Source organism: Carlito syrichta, unplaced genomic scaffold (assembly GCF_000164805.1).
Source record: "Carlito syrichta isolate Samal-C Ts95f unplaced genomic scaffold, Tarsius_syrichta-2.0.1 Scaffold302980, whole genome shotgun sequence".
In the NCBI taxonomy this organism is placed as follows: Eukaryota; Metazoa; Chordata; class Mammalia; order Primates; family Tarsiidae; genus Carlito; species Carlito syrichta.
Window position 1 is genome coordinate 1,221,965 of NW_007247076.1, and position 6,087 is coordinate 1,228,051.

The following is a 6,087-nucleotide window of genomic DNA, read 5'->3' on the forward strand; positions in this document are numbered from 1 at the left end:
CCATCTCCAAAGGCTAGATGTTAGCTCTGAATGGGTGAGAAAATGGACTTAGGTATTATTTTAGTAACTTGACACTAACCCGACAATGCGATTTATAGTATCTACAAGGAGCCCTCCATGTTCTAATCAATTGTAGCTCTTCTGCTCAGGGTACCAGCACCAGATGTTATATTTCCCATGAGTCTTTGATTAACACAGCCACCAAGGCCCCAAACAGACACTGAAAAAGCAACAAAGACATAAAGCTTACCTTTTTTCAGCACAGACTTCATGCTGGTCTAGCAGTAAAGAACAGATAGAAATTGCATGGAGAAGTTGGCTATCAACAAAGGCCTGGTTCTTTGAGACTGATCTGAGTTTTCCACTTGGGGGCTTTTAAGCACTCAGAATGCAATGCAATACCTCAAAGCATTCTGGGCAGTGGCCTGTGTTCTTCAAGAAGACTGGCCTCCGGGAGTTTTACCTTTCAAAATCAAACAGGGGCTAGAGGTCTGTGAGGGCTCATCCCTTTGCTGAAAGACCCTTGTCTGAGGAATGTCAGAATAGAAGCTTAAAATGGCCAAGAGAACACCAAGAACCCTGCTTGCTGTTTCAGAATAAGGAAAAATTACAAACCTGAATGTCACAGGGTTTGAAGGCCAGAAAGCCCTGACCATAGACACCAACGCATTTATCAAATAATCTGACCATCCAAAACAAGTTTTTGATGAATTCAGACCTGAGCACTGCTTTTCCCATCATCAACCTGAAATTATTGTTCACTTTGATTCTATTTTTCTTTCTTTCTTTCTTTCCTTTTCTTTTTCTTTTCTTTTCTTTTCTTTTTTTTTTTTTTTTTTTGAGAAAGCAGGATTTATTGAAAGGACAGAAAAGCTCCCAGAGTGGGAGGGGACCCGAGAGGGTTGCCAGATTCTACTTTTCAAAGAAGAGGAGTCTGGGATTTAAGATTTTTACCCTTTAAGCTCTATACTAAAATAAACTCACATATTTTACTAAAATACATATAATCAAGACCAGATTGAAACTCAAGCTTGTAGACAGGTACAATCTCCTTATACTAGCTTACCTATTTCTTGGCCCAAGCCCTTAGTTCCTGTCACCAAAGCACAAGTGGAAATAGGTATTCTTACTTTTGTACACAGAGGGCAAGGACCACAGCTCAAGGATAGGGAAACATGAGACATGAAGAAAAAGAAAAATGGGAAAGATAAATGCCCAATCTTAAAAGCATGTGGTCATATTCAACTGGCAACCCTTATGTTTGGCACGGGGCTTGAAAACAATAATTAAACCCAGGCCAGGCGCAGTGCCTCAAGCCTGTAATCCCAGCACTTTGGGAGGCCGAGGTGAGGGGATTGCCTGAGCCCACGGGTTCGAGAACTGCCTGGGCGACTTGGCAAGACCTCATCTCTACAATAAATCAAAAAATTAGCCGGGCGTGGTAGCTCCGGCTACTTGAAAGACTGAGGCGGGAGGATCGCCTGAGCCCAGCGGGTCGACGCTGGGGGATGCTGTGAACGTGCCACTGCACTCCAGCCTGGGCAACACAGTGAGACTCCAACTCAAAAATAAATAAATAAATAAACAAACAAACCTGAATCACTGCAGGTAGATAGCAATCCCTTTACCCATACTAAGTCAGATCAAGTGCCTCCAGAAGTCATCACCAACTGCAGTTTTTCTCTTTTACAAGCTCTCCCATCTTTCCACTTCTTCCTTGGCTTCATCCTTTGTTCCAATTTCAAGGTCAGCATCGTTATTTTACTAAACTTGAACTATTGCCTATTGCCCTCATTTGTCTTCCTTCCTCTTTTTCTTTATCTAATTCCTGCTAGGGCCCATCACTGAGCTATTTTCCTCCTACAACTCCGTTATTTCATCCTGTTAGCTTCCAGGCTAAGAACCAGCAATGGCTTCCTGTGGCCCACACCCTTCCGTGTTCAAAAGCCCGCACCACCTGGCTCTGCCCTGTCTACAGCATTATTCCCCACTGCTCGCTTTGAGGGAAGAGCCACCTTCTGGTATTCTGTAAGGACACTTTTCTATTGTACGTCTGTGGTACAGAGGGAAGAGGACACCCAGATCACCTGAAGGGGCTGAGTTGACCTGGAGCTGGGAAATAGCCTTGCCTTGGGCTGAAGACTCAGCAGACATCTTTGTTCTGCGTGAAAGCTGAAAGTCGAGATATCTACTCTGTCTGGAAATAGGAGTTCAACAGGGTGTTCCTGGGGCACAGTTTGGAAACTGAGGTTTCTATCTGCTAGGGCAGGGTCTAGGCTTGAAGCACACAGCTCTATGCTCACAGGCTCCAGGGAAGATAAGTCTGATGGAACTTGGCAGCCAACTTGGAATCACAGAGACAGAAGTTGAGCACCACCTTGACACAGTGAGTAAAGACACTTCAGATGCAGGTTGGGTACCATGACCTTGGGGATGCATTATACCCTGTCACTTGATCTCCACTGAACTTTCTGAGCATTTCAGTTGTGTGAATCATAGATCTTAGCTCATGTTGGAAGCTGTTTTTCCACTTGTCTCCACTACTGTGAGAGCTTGTTGCGCAATGCAACAAGTATTTGGAGCAGTTCAATAAATGAAACCAAGCAGTTCTGAAAGGAAAAGCCAAGGTGAGATTAGGGTGGGTTGGAAGCCTTCTTGTGAGGCCCCGGTCTGACACATCTGTCCTCTCCAGAGCCTGGCACAGGGCTGTGCACAGAGTGGGGGTTTGCTGAGTGAGACAAGGGTGATAAGCGATGCCACTTTCGATATTCCATTCTTTTATGTCCTTCTCAGATTAAGTGGAAAAGTCTAGCACTGTTATTACTGTAACTCAGAGAGTAAGAAAGTATCCAAATTCATATATTTTTTCTTATCTTTATTTTCCAAATATGTGAAATTTGTAAATACTGTCTTTTAAAATGTCCATTTCTCCTAATTCCAAAGAAATAAATCTATGAACCCTTTCTTTATATGTTTTCCAATAATTTTCATTTTTCTACCAGTGTTGTTAATAAAAGCAGAAAGGGATGATGTTGGGTTGATTGCTCTGCTACCTAAACAGTGGTCTTTTCTCAAAAAAATGAATAATGGTGGTCACTGGGTAGCTTTTATAGGTTTGCCAGGTGAGCTTTAAAATTAAACAGTTATTCTTGTCCAAACTGCTGAGTACCAGATAAAAGAGAGGAGGCCATCTCTTGGTAATAAAACTTTTAAAGAAGATGAGTTAAGATTATCGTGTAACTTAGCCACATGCATAAATACTGCAAATGTGACTTGCAAATGTGATCAAATAAATCACTACTTTCTTGACTCCAAGTGAACAAGTTTATACTGCACTGGTATATAGTAACAAATGATCATCACTAACACAAATCCCTTTCTCTCTTCTATGATTTAGAATGAGAGGATATCCTCCCAAATTTTAATATCACAAGTCCTTTATAACTGTTAATAAAACCTAAATTGTCTTGACGGAAAAAAAGTATTCCACCAATCAAATGTGCAGTTTTAGTGCAACTATCTTGGCATGAAGATAGCTCTATGTTAACACTTTCTATCATGGCGCAAGTGACTTTGGAGCATTTGCAAGGTTGCCTGTGATTTGCTCTGCAGATGGGGCTACAGCAGCACCGTGGTACGCTCCTAATTGGATGCGTTGCTAATGAGAGAGAAGAGGGGCTTGCAGTGGCCTGTCTTGTGTACATGGTTTCTCTAGGAAGCACACGTACTCTCATTTAGAGCACTGCTTAGCTTGCCAGTTGGGGAAACCTGGCCCACAGGGTCCGACTTCAAACACAGAAATAAATAGATCCCCATCCTGATTTCCACTTTGGCCTTAACTATCTCCTGTTGTGCTCCATATGGCAGGACATATGTTCGCTATACACACTTAAAACATCTGAAAATAATATTTTCCTGATTGGGCGGCCACTGGCGAGCAAGCAGCACATTCTGAGCAAAAGATTGAGTCAACGGTGAACATGAGAGACAGCATCACAAGGAGAGCCTCCACCCCCTCTGGCGGCTTGGTTGCAAGTCTGTGGGGTGGGAGGGCAGCTGGCTCCCCAGCTCTCCTCGCAGGCCCGCAGACACCTTTCATTGCTGGAGCACGAGCTTTGAAAGAAAAACAATGGCCAAAGACGCTGTGCAAAAAGCAGTGCTGAAATATACATACTTTGATAGATTCATTTTGTGATTTTTTTTTTTTGAGTTGGAGTCTCACTCTGTCACCCAGAGTGGAGTGCAGTGGCACCATCACACCTACTGCGGCCACAACCTGCTGGGCTCAGGCGATCCTCCCATCTCAACCTTCCAAGTGGCTGGAATCACAGGCATGCACCACCACACCCATTCATATTTTTTGATTTATTGTAGAGACGAGGTCTGGCCAAGTTGCCCAGGCTGGTCTCGAACCCCTGGGCTCAGGCAATTCTCTTGCCTCCACCTCCCAAAGTGCTGGGATTACAGACATGAGGCAACGTGCCTGGCCATTTTGTGATTTTACCTGTGTTTTTTTCTCAACGTAGTTTTTAGGCCCTGGAGAGTCTCACGTACATTGTGGGGAAAGAAGCCTACCTTTCCCAGAAATTACCCTAGACTGGGCTGCATCCGGCCTAGCTGGAGCCCAGGGCAGCTGGGTTCACATGAGAAAATGTTCCAGTTTTGCTGATGGTGTGGTCATGTCGTTCCCTGAGATTCAGGAAGGCGAACGGGTTGGCAGGGAAGCTGAGAGCCTCAGGTAGGGGGAAATGAGAAGATGTTAGGAGAGCCCTGAGTTATGAAAGGGTAGAATGCAGCGAGAGTGCCAGTACAGTCCAAAGTAATCTGATTAATAGCAGAGGCTGAGATGGGAGGAGCAGGGTAAATGCAGAATCTCTTAACAGCACTGGGGCGAGAACCTTCTCGTGGAAGTCCTAATTCCCAGCATTCTGTAGAGTCAGCATACAGCCACCCTCAGACAGCAGCTTCAGCTAAACCAGAAGAGCTGCCTGGGATCCAGACTAGAATAAAGAAAAAGAAATAAAGCAGGGAGAGATGAAGAGAGGCAGGGAGGGAGGGAGAAAGGGAGAATAAAAGCAAGGAGTGGCTTCCTCATTCACTACTCCAAACCAGTCATCTCTCCCTAACAAGCACTTTTCCACTGCATCGATTTGTCCTCACTCTGCTCCCAGAGGAGGGTCTCTCCCTCTTATCCCCTCTCCAAATCTTGCCTATCCTTCAGGGCCCAGCCCAAGTCCCACGGCTTCTGTAACACTTTCTAGATGCATTTGGTCAAAGTCAATCTCTCTCTTCTCAGGCCCCACACCACTCACCCGGTTTCATTCTTTCTTCCATCATTTACACTAGAGTGGTTTGTGTGACTGTCTGTTCTCTTTAAAGACATGGTTTTTGATCCCTGAAGAATTCACGCATTCATTGCCCAGATATTTATTGAACGTTGCCAGTGTGTGGGTACTGTGTCAGGCACTGAGTCAGGAATTTAAGTGACAAGATAGATAAAATCCTCATTTTTATACTGCTTACCTTCAAGACACAGCACTCACAACGTGGTCCCCAAACCAGCAGAATGGGCATTCCACGCCTGTTTATTAGAAATGGAGGGCCTGTCACGATGGCTCATGCCTGTGACCCCAGCACTTTGGGAGGCTGAAGAGGGAGGATTGTTTGATCCTGGGAGTTTTTGACCAGCCTGGGCAACATAGTGAGACCCCATGTATACAAAAATTTAAAAAAATTAGTCAGGCATGGTGGTGCACACCTGTAGTCCCAGCTACTTGGGATGCTGAGGCGAATGATCGCCTGAGCCCAGGAGGTGGAGGTTGCAGGAAGTTGTTATGACACCACTGCACTCTAGCCTCGGTGACAGAGTGAAACCCCGACTCAAAAAAAGGAAAGAAAAAAATGCAGGATCTCAGGTTCCTCCAGACAAGAAAGAAATGCAGGATCTCAGGTTCCTCCAGACCTAAAGAAACAGAATCTTCCTAGTAATAAGATCTCCAGGTGGGGACGTATGCATATGAAAGTTTGAGAAGGCCTGCTCTAGAGAGATAGATGACAAACAGAGAAATAAGCGTACAATGACAAGTC